This window comes from Larus michahellis, chromosome 2, assembly GCF_964199755.1.
Source record: "Larus michahellis chromosome 2, bLarMic1.1, whole genome shotgun sequence".
Classification (NCBI taxonomy): domain Eukaryota; kingdom Metazoa; phylum Chordata; class Aves; order Charadriiformes; family Laridae; genus Larus; species Larus michahellis.
This window is the reverse complement of record NC_133897.1, coordinates 31,055,363-31,071,586: the sequence shown is the minus strand read 5'-3', so window position 1 is coordinate 31,071,586 and position 16,224 is coordinate 31,055,363. Positions and strand designations below refer to the sequence as shown.

Genomic DNA, 16,224 nt, shown 5'->3' with positions numbered 1-16,224 from the left:
GTCATGGCATTTGGAAGATGTGTAAAAGATAAAATGACCATATTGTATTTTGATTTGTTTAAGGGTTTGACCAAATATTCATAGATATTGACCTAATAAAATACGTCAGTCTTAAAATTTACCTAAACCAGCAAAAAAGCTGAAAGAAGAAAATTAGAACATTTAAAACAGAAATGAAGATAATCTCCATTATTACCCTTTAGATTGTCTACTGTTATAGGAAAAAAAATAATTCTAATAACTATGCTTCTTGTGCTTTTGAGAGTCTATTTGTACTTAGAGCATGGCTATGTAGCAGAACTACAGCACTGTAATAAACCACAAATAGCGTTTAGCCAAATGTTTATTGGGGGGATCTAGAAAGTAACGTTAATTAGTTGAAGTGGATTAATGCTCTAGGACACATTCTATGATACAGTATCTGTGGCAGGTTATGTCCATGGATGATTAGAGTGTAATGTCTAGTAAATTAAATGCATCTTCTTCAGTCTTCAGTGTGTAAAGTGACAAAATAATGAAATTTAAATAAAAATAATGGCTACATTTATCTTAATTTAGAGGCTGGTCACCCTAAATCAGGCGTAGATATGAGATAAAATAGTGTGAAAACTGACACTTGGTTCTTAAAAATAGTTGATCTGTAAACTCTAGAAAGCTTTTTGCTTTGTCTGAAGTAGAAATTATCAAATACATAACTGGTATTTAAATCAGAACAGGAGCTAGACATTTCTACTAAAGCTAGAACTGAGTAGATAGTACATACTTTAATCACTTTAAAAAAAACCAACCATATCAAGTCTAATAGTTTCTATGTAAAAATCTGTCAAATTTACAATACTGGGGAAGAGGTAAAGAAGTTATCAGTATGGAAACACTTTTAATTAAAAACAAGAGAAATCCTAGCTAGAATATGACATCCATTCTTTAAAAATTCTAAACTTACAAGATACCAAAACTTCATATAAAATTAATAAAAAATTGTGACTGGGTTCTTTAGCAAAAAGGAGTTCAGCTCTTTTCAGGATTTATCCCTTCAAAGTGTGTTTTGAATATTATAATATCTGGCCTGACTTATCAGTGGTAGCAATAAATTCTTCACAATTGTTGTTCATGTGGGCTGCTTTGCTACATTCCAGTTACCAGAGTCAGGAATTTATAAAGATGGTTTTTGGTCAGGCTTGGTAGGGCAAAACCCTCTCAAAACTGACTCAGGGTTAAGCTCTGAAATGTTAAGCATTTCTGGGTTTAAAATCTAAGCTAAGAACCTGGGTGGGATTATGACAGTTCTTAATAGTTGTTTACGGATTTTATAATTGCAGTCCTGCTGCTGAAATTAACGACAAGAAATTAAATTAATAAGGTAAATCGGACAAGTGGGTTATACAGAGCCACCTTCTTGATTTTTTTTTCCTCTCTGTCTTTCATAAATAAATGAATAAAATTTCAAGCTGTTTGTGCTCAGATCTTTAAGATCATTTACAGTACGAGCAATTGCATTTCAAATAGGATTGGGGGCATTTTTGCCCTGGGTTTTGAGGCCAGTATTAACATTTCATAATTCCCTTAATAATGAAAGGCACAACAGGGAAAACTAGTATCTATCTAATGAAAAAGAATATCTAGTGATTGCTATGAATAAACCAGCAGATTTTCTAAAGTGTGTAATGGCAAGCTGCAGAGTTAAATGAAAGCGAGTGATGCTCATTAGAGTCTGCTGTGACACCTTGTTAGATTCATTAGTGCACAAACAAAGGTTTAAACCGCAGAAAACAAGCGTACAGTTTCATCTGCACTAGGCTGTATGTGAACAAAAGGAAAAGGGAATAGTTATGAAAGAAAACGGTATTGCAAAAGTGCTGTGTGGGAAACTGACTCATGTTACTGGTTGCTTATTCTAAAAAAATAAAATAAAAATTCTCTTTGGGCTCCTTACATTATAAATAAGAATCTGAAAAAAAGAGTCACAAAATCCAAAATGAAATAATCAAAGCCTCTGAACTGGCCTTCTGATCCCTAACAAGCTTTCTGGTTTAGGATTACTGGTCTCAAATCCGTAAGCCAGCTCTCCACCAAGGGATGTTCCTCCTGCTCCGCTTACCAGCCGGAGAGCCTGCAGCAGGACAGGGTGCTGATATTCCATTTTAAAACATGATGTCAAATTTCAATGTTGTTTATTTTTTTAATATTTGTTCTACCTACATTAATGATAACATTTAGGTTATTGACAAAAAAGAATATTAACATGCTCATTTCTTGTCACTATTTATGTTGCTCCTTTCCTTTTTCACTGAGCTTGGGCAAATACAATGGCCTAGATGACTTCATTGCATTTTTAAGCTGCTAACGTAATGGCATTGAATTCAATAATATAGCTACGATCCCAGCTCCTTACAACAGGAAGGGAGTTCCTGGGAACTCCTTTCAATGGGACTTCCTACACTGGCACCCACAGCGGGGAGCGGGATGGGGCACGGGAGCTGCCTTTCCCGGAGGAAGGAGAGGAAGCCAGGAGGCAGTCAGCTGCCGCAGGACTTCTCCTGACCTCAGCTGGAAGGAGGTAAGAAACTAGGAGCAGAGGAGCTGGGCACAAGAGGTCCTCTCCTGGCTTGGGGCTTTTGGTGGACCCCTAATGGAGAAGTGGTAGAGGAGCAGAAACAGAGTTCCCTTCCTTGATGCTGTGGCTGCAGCATCCCTCAGCTTCTCCAGAGGGGGACCCACTGCCACCGGGAACATGAATTTGAGAGGACCTTCTTCCCCCTTGGGCTGTCAGATGATCATTAGAAAACAACAGCAGTCACCAGGCAGAGAAACATTAATTTATTCTCAAAAAAGTCTGTAAGTTAGTAAAAAGGTTAAACTGACCTCAGTGCTAAATATATTAACAATACAATTATACTTTTGTGGAGAACTTTACCCTGCTTCCTTTATAAGGATTTTCTGGCTAATCTATGATCATTTCTTTGCTTTTTCCTGTGACTATATGCAAGAGGATACTGGAATTATAATCAGCATTCCTAGATTTAAGTTGAACTGAAGACATACTTTGCAAATGAGCTGCTGAAAATACTGCAGAAAAGCTTGTAGAGTTATACCACTCCTGTACTTTGGCAGTTGCTCTGTTCTGGGTTTTATCAAGTGGGAGGAGGCCGCTGTTTGGATCTAGCTGCTACAGTAAGAACTTGTTTTTCAGGAGAGTGTTTTGGAAAGGGTAATTACGTGGGAACAGTCATTTTAGTGCATTACTTCATAATTAATAACAACTGAATTAATGTGTCCAGTGACTGAATTTGAGTCCAGCGTGCAGCAAACTGTAGGCCTCTCCACTAGAAAATTTAAAGTTCTTATTAAATACTATAAATCAGCACCATTGCCAAGGCTGCAACGGAGCTTCTATCCATAAAAAATTTGAATGCTTTCAGTCATTGCTGCATCTCTTCACAATTCCCTGCCATCAATCATATTGGTTTCAAAACTCTTAGGCTGGTTCTGGCGCATCAGGCTTGAAGTGAGGCAAGTGATGGGCTCATACTCACAGGCGTTGTGTTTTATGCCAGTCTGTAGGAAAGCAAAGGTCACCAACTGCCCTCAAACAAAGAAGGAATTTTGATTATTGATCTTAGCAAACTAGCTAATTCAAGTAACGCAAATTATCTGAGTAATGTCAGGTTAACTCCTGACACCATAAATCAAACCTACAGGTGGGCTATGTAACCTTGCTAACTAAGCAAAACCTTCACAGAGCTTACTGGGGAATTCTCCAGCTTGGGGGTTGTTAAGAATAAGGCAATTTGGGCATTTCGGCCTCTCCAGACACCTCTTGAACAAGAGAAATCCTATGTTCCAAGAGCTGGAGAGCAGAAATTTTCTGAGCTTCAGGCTTCTTTGCTCAATGAACTGTTCTAGAAAACACACGTTCCTTTTCTAATCAACCTGGTGCTTCTTTGGGAGCAGGTCCTTGTTTCTGACAGCACCTCTTTTCTAGAGTCACAGTTGGCACAAAGGAGCTACAGTGTGTGGCTAGGCCTGCTGGAGTCCAAACAGCCAGATAAGAGAATAAATTGAAAATAATTCTTGATTAACTCCAGGCAGCACACTGATACTTTGACACAAGCGTGAAAAGACAAAAGTATCTTGAAGGAGGTTTTGGTGCAATCCAAATGTGAATATATTGTAAGCAATGCTGTTCTTGCTGCCGGCAGTGAGAAACTGTACCGCACAAAGCTAAAATGGATGAATTAAAGTACCCTGTTATTGTGGTCAAGAAGCTTATGAAAGGGAAGTGGGCACAAGGTTACATGACTGCGGAATGACCACAATTCAGGGAGCAATAGGATTGGATTTATTCTTTCCAACCTCCGGCTCACTGTTCACTGAGCTCATTTAAATCCTTCTGAGGCAGAGATTTTTGGGGCAAACCCTGTGTTATATCAAAGGCCCACTAGGCTAAGGGTTAGCTAAGAAGTACATATGGGTTTTGTCTCTTTTTTTTTTTTTTTCCCCCTTGTGTTTTTTCATGACTCCCTTTATTTTCTGCTAAGGTTATTCTCACATTCCATTTGCATTGGCCAACTTGCAAAGGACAAACTTGAAAAAGATCTGTGCCTTGGGCCATACTCTCTGGCCAATGCCCTGGGCTTGTGGCCTAAATCTGCTACATGTTTAACCCCGTACTTCACACTTGGATTTTGTAACTTTATAGGAACTGTGGGCCTGAGGAGACAAAACAGCTGGGGCAAGTTTGAGCTGCCCTCTGTGTGCAGGGGGTGGAAGTTAGGTGCAGGCAATGCTGGTAAATCAGGCTGCTATTTCTAGGAGGAGAACCTCAGCCTGAGTTTTCCTTTCCTTTACCCGTGCTACACTCGGGCTCCTTAGCATCCTTTCCAAGACAGAACTTTGCAGAAAAGTTTAGCAACAACAGAAACCCAGCAGAACCACAAATTGTCTTTTCAACTTCCTAGCTCCAAAGAAACTTAAAACCAGAATTTTGGAGAAACGGATAATGCCTGACTAGATATGAAATTGGGCATCAGCAGCATGCTGGATCCCTGTGCTTAAGGACAGAGATGCGGTGTCAATGATGTAATACTCTGCTCTTCACCAGGGCTCTGAGAAAAAAAGATCTTAAAGCAGCTGTGCTACCTAGGAGCCTCAGGTAGCACTGAACCATACTTTGCTTTGCAACATTTTACATATTAAGGGTTTCTTTGCTTTAGTTTTTGTTCTAATGAAGACCTAGGATTTCTTCTTTCAGATCAAATTTGGGCATGCAAGTTGAGTGTACTATGTTCTTATGTTGCCCTCCTATCTTACCTGGAAGTATTGCTAAAATTGGGCATGTTTTGCAGTCAGAAGAGCTGTTTTGTAAAAACACTGGCCTGATGTTCAGGTTTAGCCTATGTTTTAATGAGAGATAACAAAGCTATGTCACTTTAAGCTTTAAACTAAAATAAACGTTAAGCAGAAGCACTGCTAAATGATTCTCGGTAACTTTAAAACACCTGAGTACTGTGTGTGTAACAGTATATAACAGTGTGCACAGACAACTTTTCTGTGAATATTTGGGAAAAAAAGGTTGCACCCATGTGTACAGTCTAAGCATTCATTACTTCTATGTGGGCATAAAAGCAGTAATGAAATTATATTACTGAGTAAGACACCAAATAATGGTATATTAATGTTGAGTTCCAACTTTATATTGTATTAGTTTTACTGAAGTAATTGATAGTGTCATTTCATTAATGTCATAATTTTACATTAAATTGGGCTTTTCTCTTTACTCATTCCATCCTTTGAGCCATTGTTTTGCCCCATTTTTCCACTTTTGTCTGCCCTCACTTTAGGGAAGAGGATTTGAAGAAACTGAAAAACTGCTGGAGAGGTGCAGCACTTCCTACCCAGCCGTGGAAAGAAGGTGGAAGAAGTGGCTGAGATCTGCAGGTTACCCACAAAAAGGCAACAGCACAGTTTGCCCCTTAATGGAGCACTGTTTGCATCGGGGTGGAAACAGATTTTAACTCAGATTGTGCAGGAACTTAAAGGTACCAGTTTTATTTCTAAGTAGCAGGAGATCCAGAAAAGAACACATCCCTCATATAAATTGCTACATGTGTTTTCGAGTTTGCCTGGTATATGGTGCTCCAGTCACAAATACTTTCTTACTCCTTGTTCGAGACAAGGAAACAGTAACGAATAAAAAAATAAATATACTGTCTCAGGCCTCACACAGGTGGCGTAGTTTTATATCTATGCTATGCGGGAACTAACTGGTTAAATTTAACTTCCAATAACAGTATCATTAATCTTATAGAAAATTTTAAAATCTGAATGTGGTAGTGCCTTTTTCTGAACTTACCTCCTTCCAGACTTGCCTTTGAGTAGTAACATTTTCTAGAAATAACTATATAGGCAAGAATATGGAAAGGGTTTTGTGTTTTGTCGAGTTTTTCTTGTTTTGTTTTTGTTTGTTTGTTGTTTTCCCTTCTTCTCAACAGTATCTCTATAGAAAGGATAAGTTGTAAGTTAAAGCAGTGATGTAGCACCGATGACCTAAACTTGATCAAAGTGGGAAGTACCGCGCTTGAACAGGTCTGTTCCTATGTGCTTTAAGACAAAGCAAATGCACAAAACTCTACTGAAAATCCTGAAAGAAGTCACCTGAGAGCTCCAATTCATTTGGGAAAGAGGGTGTGAAGTGTGAAGTCATCCTTTTGTGCTGCTAATGTGGCCTGAACATAGCCAGAATGTCCGTTTTGTTTTCTTTATCGCAGTTCATACCTATGTAGTGTAGGAGTAGAGGAGCTTTGGGTTTGGGGGGGGGGTGGGTTTGGCCAGCCTTCAGTTCCTCCCAGAGTCATCCCAAAAGCATGTCCTAATGTGACATTACGCTGCATCTCGAGTGCTTAAATGCCTACTAAATGATGTATCTTGCCGCCTGCTATGGCTAATGGCAGATGGTGCAGAGAGAGAAGGATGCACCTACCTCACCCTGCGATGCTGACTGAAGCTCTGCGAGGGACTCCCCATGGCAATTCCCTTACAGCCTGCAGTGTGAGATTTGATTATCCCATCTCTTAAGAGATACAAATGTTACAACCATAAAATTATCCAGCTTAATATGAATATGGAGATAACTTAAGGTGACACTGTTGCAGAGTAGGTAATGTGAATGAATATGTAATTTAATATAGGTAAGTGCAGGAATGAGCTGTTGATTTAATGAGACGCCATTACTTCTTATTACTGGAGACTGAAAAAGATGGAAGTTTATTTCTGTGTGACTCAATTATTCTTTTTTCCTTGCCTGCACAGTAAACAGCAGTCTAACTAATGGCCCTGACTCATTTGAGGATAAACAAGTGCTACCTTCCTGTCTCGTCACGAATGGTATGTAATGACCTAGCTTCCAATTAAATTCCTTTAAAAGCTATAGCTAAAGCCCAGTTTCAGTTTACAAAGATCACTCAAGAAAACTAAAACTAGTCTTGGGCAGACAATGTGCATCCGAGTCATCTTTTAGTGTTGTTCAAAAAGAAAAACAACAAGAAGAAAAAATAATTGTTGAACATCTGGACAAAAAAAAATAAAATAAACAATGCATCTTTTAAAGATACTGAAGGCATGTGGTAACTAGGAGGAAACTTTCTGTCTTGAGGATTTAAAAATAGGCTGTTAGGCATAAATCAAAGGGGTCTTTAATATTTTACAAAATGGTATGCAGACTGACCTCAGACCTCAATGCTGCAAATTATAATAAACATACTTTATACATTTGAATAGTGTCATGGTGGTGAATCAAGCTTGGAAAAACCACTTGTAAGTGCGACTATTAATAGGATCTGACCTATTTTTTTTTATCTTGACCACGGTTTTAGATGTTGTTACTTATTGTATTCACCAGCAGCCCATCTTTCCGAACATTGGCAGAAAGTTCAGTGGTTTGGAGATGCAGTTAGATACGATAGCCCACAGATGGAGATGGTGCTTTCTTTTGATACTACTTGCTCATTACACATACCTTTAGAGATGGAGATTTAAACGAGGAGAAGGTCTTAACAGTTATCAGTAGATGAGTTTCTTCACAGAAATGCAAAGTAAAATCTATTGTAATGTGTTTCCTTTGGAGCCTTATTAAAACCGCTAATGTGTTCTGAAAAGATGAATTGAAAGATGAAGTAGATTGTGTAGATAGCACTTTCAGCTTTGGATACAGGAAATGACATTTAATTTTAATATTAAGAAGTAATAATTTAAATATCATGCTGCTTCACTTTTGAATCATAGAAGTTTAAATTTTTTAAGCTAAAAACCTTTACTTTTGAAGGAGCGAATGATAAGTGTCAGTTATTTGTGGGTTAATATTTGTATATTTATTCTTTATCAGCCCTGCTGAGTTTATCCTTTTTTTTTATTGCACTTTATATCCTTCATGCCATGTAGCTCTGTCTCATAAAGTCCTCTGTCATCTATTCCCAGATAAATATTACCTTGTGGACCATTACACACTTTTATGATTTTTCTGCATGAAACAGTGATTCTTGATGTATTTCTGCTTTCATTTCATGCTATCTAAGCCTCTATAATTCAATTAAATCCTTTAATCACAGTGTTACCATGAGAGGATAAGTTTCCTCTGGTTTATTTAAATTTTTTTTAATTTTGCTGTTCTGTTACTCTCAGAGGTCTGGAAGTCCACAGCTGATATTGGAAGGAAAGGTGACCTAGCATAGGCAAAGTTTTACAGGCTTCAAAAGGAAAATATATGGATTTTTTCTGGTTTAACAATACTGTCTCAAGAGAAACCTGTATTATCTGTCATGGGAATCCCAGTGGAGGCAGCACATGCCTACAATGTTTTTAACAGAAACTTAATTTGGAAAGGACAAACCTGGGAATGGAGAGACTGAGGAGGGCATGGTCATAAATGATTTGAATGTTGCCTCACAGCTGGGTTAGGATTCCAAGAAAATCATAAAATCCTGGCTTTTCCTGACTTCCAGGTGCTGAAGTTTTAAAATAGACTGTCTTCTCTGCCATGTATTGCGTGATGTAACACCCGTAACAGTGCAGGTAAGGGGATATTCTCCCAATGTTGCGTGAAAAAATAGGAGAGGAGTGTTCAGAAAACTCCTTTTCCTGCAGAAAAAGTGAATATGAATACTTCAAAAAGTATTCTAAACCATATATTAGACATCTCCCAGCAGCTTCGCACCTTGAATAAGGCACCATCCTTTGCAGCATAACTAAAGTATGGCTTTCAATGTTTTAACAGAGGAGTTTTGGACTGGATTTTGAAAAGAGGCTTTTAATGGCATTCCTTCAGGATCTTCCCCCCCCCCCTTTTTTTCAAGGAAATTCATACTTGTATCAACAGAAAATTTTATCTCTGGTTAAAGCAGCAGAGTGGGATGAAATTATCAGAACTACAACACGGAAATAACAAATAACTGCCTTATGGGCAATTAGAGAAAACGACTGCAAATTTCAGGGACAGTCAGCTGGAATCTAGAGCCTTGTGAGTTAGCTTATTTTCATGCTTATTAGTTTGATCATTGAAAAGTTATCTCAAAAAGCTATCATATTTTTTTTTCTTGTAAATTAATGACCTCCCCAAAGTTTTACACCAGCAACAATTTTCTACTTGCCGTTTGCTGAGTAAACTACAGTCTCAAACTACGGTCTCATGTAACTGTAAAATGGTTGAACTGCATAGCAGCTGGAGGGAGAGTGTAGAAAGCCAGATGAAAGTTATTGGCATACTGGTCATTATGTGGTTACCATTTGCTTCCAGGACTTCAGAGCACACCGTTAAGATTCTTTGCAAAAAATTAAGTGACCAAGCCTGACAATGAAAACAGATGATGAAGTGACTGAAACTGGTTGCTAAGCTATGAAAAGGCTATTGCTAACAGGTGCACGTAAGCGGAGTGCATAAATAGCACCATCTTTGACATACTAAAGCTACTAATTCCATTATTAGGTTTTAACAGATGCAGTGCAAGTTGTCTTTATGAAGAATACATCTGCTTGTGGTTAAAGCGTGACTTTCTAGTGAAAACAACTGTATTTAGCATTCACAGCTCTTTATATCCCACGAAAGGCTTCTTCTCAAGTGTAGTACAATCCCTATTTTTAAGGGACAGAATAGCCTTTTATGTTTGGAAGCTAACATGAGCTGAAGATTAATGTCTGAAAGTTTCCAGATTTCAATTAAAGTCTTGTATTTTAAGATTTTTTTTGTATTGTATTTTTTCCAAAATTTGAAATGTGGTTAACATCAAAACTTCAGATTATAATGACAAATAGATCCCCATGCTGTCTGAACTAGACAAAAGTGGAAAAGGGGCCATTTCAGACCACTTATCTCCTTATGGATCACTTCTAATTCAGCTGTCCTGGCTGGGCCATCGAGAGAGAAGGGTCTCACTGTACCTGAGCACAATACGGTTATGTCCCTTTGCTTAACAAGGGAAAGACAGTTGGTTTGATAACATCAGAAGACCCCCATTTCATCCCTCCTGAGATAACAACTCTATTTGCCGACTCATTTACAGGTTTTATTCAGTGTCCTACTGGCTGCTGAAAGTGCTTTTTAAGAGTTCTTGCTAATTGGTGGATAAAGTGCTCTTCATCTCCCCTGTCTCCAGTTGCAAGTCTCTGACCTGCCGATTTACCCCATTCTGGAAGGGTAGTATTCACCAAGTCACTCTGTGGCTGTAAGGTATCCTCTTTGCCTGTGTTTTCTACCTGTTTTTATTTCAGTTACAAACTGGAAGATGTCATCATATTCCCTGCCTCCAACTCTTATTTCCTCCTTCTGTTTTTATTTTTTTGTGATACAGTGCTTTGTAGATTTTATTATTATTTTTCTAAGCACAAACACCACACAGCACTAAATCAAAATATGTTGTCAGATATCTTTATTTTACAAGCTGGTCTTTCGAGCAGCATTGCTGAAGGACAACTATTTGGTAAACTGCTTTAAGCAACTTCTAGTTCTGTAAACCAGAAAGTAAAGCTAGAATTAAGCTTTGCAAAAAAATTTAGTTCTAGAAACTCAGGAGGTTCATCAATATGTAATGTTATAAATGGACTTATTTTTTTTAGACTTCTTCAAGCACATCAAATGTAATCAGCAAATTCATCTTTGTAGAAAACAGAATTAGAATTGATCAGGTTTGTATTAGTGAAATGAGTGAGTCATGGTACTGCCTAATGTTATTGGAATCTCTACTTCTGTTTCACACTAATGAACAGAGCATCTGTCCCCTTACCTCTCTTGACAAACAAAATGTACTTTAAACAACAACAACTTGTTCCAGAGATGTGCATATTGTGTTTATTATACTTTTAAAATAACAAAATACAACAGATGTTTCCCACTTCTGGGAGGGGAAGTAATAAGCCCATTAAAATGGGGTAAGGAATCCAGTTATTGCAAAGGCTTAAGATAAGCTAAAATGGACAGATTTTTTGAGAGATCCAGCATCCCATAGAAGTTCTTCAAAGATTAAGATATTTTCTAGTTACAATTCCACCTCTCTCTTACAAAGGCAAAACACCTGTATTGTACCAGTTACCATTTTTCTCTTTCTCTTTTTTTTTAGGAGTAAGATTTTGCTGATGCCTGCATCAGCAGTTTTCCCACAGCAAAGTGACCCTGCTGGGTAAGGCTATGTGTGCAGCACTCCTGGTGATGGGGAAGCAGCTACCTGAACTGGCTCGTTTCTGTGTGTGTCTTAGTAAACTACTAGTCTGATTGTAACATAAAGATCAATAGAAAGCTACAGGACCAGACCCTGGTAGTTGAAGTGCCAGAATTATGCATTGGCAGATCCTTGTCTGTGAGATAGATGCTGCTTCCCAAACAGTCTCCATGTTTTGGAGAACTTCCATTCTTTACTTTAGCTTCATATCTGTTTCATAGAGATACTCTAATATCTAAATGTGCAGAGGGAACTTCCTCTGGAAAATAGCTGAGATCTCTCTTTTGGAGGCAAAATGGTTTCTTACTAGGTAAAGTAAAAAATGAGTGACAATGAGGCCCTAAGGGTGGTGAGACAGGAGTTTTAATTAACGGGTAGAAGAAAAAATGGAGAAAAATTCCTAATAAATTCTGTTCTGCTGAAAAGAACAGGTAACATCAGAATGCAGGGTCACATGTAAAAAGAAGCGAGAGAGAGCTTACAGATATAACACAATGGATTAATCTTTTTTTTTCTTACCATGAAGCCTGTATATGCACGACAGCGTCTTGCCTGTCTTCTAAAAGAACATTAGGCATGCCCTAGTAGAGATTTAATTTTTGCTCAAGGAACTAGCCTGATGTGACCTGAACATCTGAGGCTTGTCTTGAGTTTAAGCATGAGAAAAAATTGGAAGGTCATGCTTTATGTTTTTTACTTGAAGCATCTTTTGAGGTCAGAAGCTCAGTCCTACACTGTGGCAAGACTGATTGCATAGCCGTACAGTCATGGTGCCTCTGATTTGCAGAGACTTACAGTAGGATCATACCTGGGCTTTTAGTTTGTTCATTCCAAAACACTCCTTTGGACTATGCAGTAAGTATATCTCTGACCACATGACTCTTAAACTAGAAATCTCTAGGCCCATAAAACTACTCTAATATTATAGAGGGAGAATAGACTTTTCAGACTACCTAAGGGTAAAGATTAGATGCTACATATCTAAAAGCAGCATTATGCTATGAGGTATAAGCCAAACCCTTTAAGATTTGAGCCTTTAGTGTTAAAAGCACACACTTGAAGTTTTGTTTGAACTTTTGACGTGTAGGTTTGTTTCAATGACAAGCGGGCTCTTGTATTATGTCCACATTTAAGCTAAATTTGCTGATCCACAAATTCCTTGCTTTCCTTCTTTTTTTGCATTCTGAATTTTTCATTGTATTTGTCTTATAATTTACTCTTTGACTATGACTCAGTTTTTGGGAGAAAAGGAGAAAGTTGAAGAAAACTAGCACATAAAGGTGCCTAAAAGAGATGCAGATTTTTTTTAAGCCTCGGTTTTCCTTTCAAACATCTTTGTAGAGCATATGCATTTCTATTTGCATCGGTACAATCATAAATTAGAATTATTAAAATAACTTTATATGAATTTATTAAATTTAATTTATAAAACTAAAAAGCCAAGCTGGTATGCCAATGTTATATGCACCTGTCCTAAATAAAGAAGACAACTATGTGAGGATAGTAAGCTGGAGATGAGACTTGCTTTTTTGTTTTGTTTTTTTAACATGTTCATTTCTTTCTCCTGAGGTGTTCAAGGATAATGAAATTAATTGTCCTTACTAGAGAACGGTCTGTGGCCAACTCTGTGAAAATAATGAATTAGATCAGGTTAAGCTGTGGAACCATAGTTAGCAAACCGCCTTGGTAGAGTATGAATTGGTCAAAGCAAACTAAACCCGCTTCCAGAGGAAGAAATACTTAAATTATACCTGTGACCTATTGATTTAAATGTGCAGTCATAAAATATTTTGCAGGAGTTAACTATTACTGAAGTAATATTATAGGACTTAGAATTAGTTTGAGTAGATCCTGGCACTTACTACTTAGTAGCTAAATCAGCTGGCCTCCTGTTTAACTAAGACTGTGAAGGAGAAAAGGTGAGCAACCATGCTTGATCCAGTTACACTGTGACCATGAAGGTGATGGAGCTTGTGTTTGGGTCTGATCTAAGGGTGAGGGAATTTCCAGAGACTGGTTAAGATGCCTTGTGCTATTTCTATGTTATCTTCAAGCATAAAATGCTGAAGGGAATACTTGACGTGGTGTCATTTCCTTCCTTCCCCATATCTTCTCTGGAAAAGGAGAGTAACTTGGGACTTAAAAGGTCAAAGGGAGTCACCTATGAAAGGAACCTGCACACCACTGTGACTAGTTTCACTGTATTCATAAACCAGCATCTGTTCTTGCAAATTGGCTAATTGTGTGTGCAAGCAGGTATCCACTAATTAGGTGCTCAGTTATTCGTTTTGCTCAAACAATGGGCATTTGCATGTATAAAACGAAAGGTTTTATGGACAGCTAACTCTTCCCCTGGTAATGAGCATTAAGCAGGGACCATCTTAAAGACATCCATCAACATTTCAAGGCTTCAGGGAAGTCAAGGGGGCTGGAATTCTCTTATGAATAAGCACTGCATAGTGTTGCCTAACAATTAAAGCATATATGTGGCAATATTAATATCAGAAAGTAGCAGAACCCAATATAAATGATAATTAGGAGAAATGACAGCTCAGCAAAAAGGAGCGATAGCATCATTAGTGCCACTAGGGGCTTTGTGAAGCATGCTCTTCACTGTACAGCTATAGAAAAGGGAAGGGGGTGGGGAACAACAGCTTTTGATTAGGTCAGATAATTCTCTGGAAATTCAAACCATTGCCTAGATAGATTGCAATAACTTTTTAATTTTCAGAAGAGAGGGCCTAAGTATGGCTTTTCAAAGGGTTTTCAATTATCCATCATAAGTACTTTTTGAAAATAGCACTTCAGCTTGATGCCAAAGCCTTTATTTTATCTTCTCTCCATGTTGTGTGAGGACGATTGCTCTAGAGTGACAAACTGGTAGCCCTGAAGACTTTTAAAAATACATTTAAACCTAAAATATAATGAACTATACACTGTGGATTAGAAGATAGGATTCTGGATCTCGCTCATTTAACACTTCTTTCTGCCTCTTGTATGAGGATTATGTCAGTTTTTATGCATGTTCATAAAACAACTTCCTAAGCTCTGAGGCAATTATAGTGGGGGGCTGCGGGGGGGGTTGTGTGGGGTGGGAAGGGAAGGCAACATATAAAGTTGAAAATTGTTGTTACTTTCTAGCCAGTATCTTATTCACCACTTTTAAACCATAACTCTAGTGCCATTTTTCACCACACCAAAGATGAATAAAAAGCGTAACCAATTTTATTTAGGATATATAACTGCCAATAGCACTTTCATTTTATATTAAGAATAATTAATTAAATAACGAATCATTGCATTACTGTCTGTGTACCTCGGAGCCTATAGACATGCTTCTGATCATGTTTGTCAATCTTGTCAGTAGGTGGTGTGTGCCCAGTGGAAGGAAAATAAAAGGCTGTGACTGAAATCCCAAATCCTGGCAGCTCTCTGCTACTGAAACAGTCTTCTGCTTTGATTCAGCCTTTGAACAGGTCTCATTTTTTTTTTTTCTGGGTGGGTGATTACAGTTCAGTTTGTGGAAAGGTCGAAGTCGTGAATAAAGCACTGGTTGTCACAGACCCCCTCCACCTTGGGGTCTTGCAGCCTTCTGAGTCCAGAGGATTCAGCCTTCAGTGTTTAAAAAGCAGCTGAGTATCTAGCTCTTTAATCCTTATCTCTGGTTTTGGGTTTTCTGTTGTGGTGGTGTTTGGTTGTTTGGTTTTGTGTTTGTTTTTTTTTAAATCAACTACAAAAATCCAAAACTACAAAACCCCCCAAGCACTAGCTTTTGAAGTCTGAAGCTTACACTGAAAAAAATAATTAGGTTTCTCAATGGAGAGTTTAGCTCAAAACTGAAATTTTTATTATTAAGTTATAAACATGTCAATTTTTCTGGCTTTTAAATATGTAAATATATACCAGACATGGCAGCAAACAAGTAATATCCTCATCAAAGATATAGGAAACTTTACTTTTGACTTCAAGGATAGAGAATTGTGTTACCTGTTCTTTGTTTGTTTGTTTTAAATCCCCTTTTACTCAAATTTAGATAATGCTACTGATTTCAGCTGTAGCACTTGACAACACCTATCCTTTCACTAGATGCTGAGACCTTATTGCCTTATTAAAAACAAACAAACAAAAAAAATTCAACTCTGATCTAAATAAAATCTGCAAAAAAACCCCAAAAAACCCTATCAAATGTTTCTCTGGCCAGGAAAGGAAAATTGCCTAAGGTGTGAGAAGACCCAGTCGTATGAATAGACACGCACAGTTATTTCCCCCTAAGGGATTTTAGAAGATAGAAACAGCTCTGCAACCATTTCTGCTGGGCAGCTTTTATGATTTATCTTCTCCTGGTAATGCTTATGTGATATCAGTTTAAAGAATGACAGTACTCTGTGTGACAGTAAAATATCTTTGAAGACTAGGACAACAAAATATTTTCATATTCTACATACTCTCAAAAATGTGCTATACCCACATTTCCAAAATAATGCTATCTAGACCGATCTATACCATACAGAGTTCATGCTGT

The 16,224-nt window shown here is 37.8% G+C and overlaps 1 protein-coding gene across 1 annotated transcript in view; it reads left to right on the top strand.

The window, feature by feature from the left end:
- The first annotated feature begins 355 nt into the window (after window positions 1–355).
- The window catches only part of THSD7A (thrombospondin type 1 domain containing 7A), a 327,266-nt gene continuing 311,397 nt past the window's right edge, over window positions 356–16,224 (top strand). The window contains exons 1-7 of the mRNA XM_074574765.1: window positions 356–2,557; window positions 5,841–6,038; window positions 7,309–7,383; window positions 8,997–9,066; window positions 10,551–10,717; window positions 11,604–11,663; window positions 15,070–15,178. The gene's annotated coding sequence lies outside the window, so the exon portion shown is untranslated. The remainder of the gene's footprint in view (window positions 2,558–5,840; window positions 6,039–7,308; window positions 7,384–8,996; window positions 9,067–10,550; window positions 10,718–11,603; window positions 11,664–15,069; window positions 15,179–16,224) is intronic.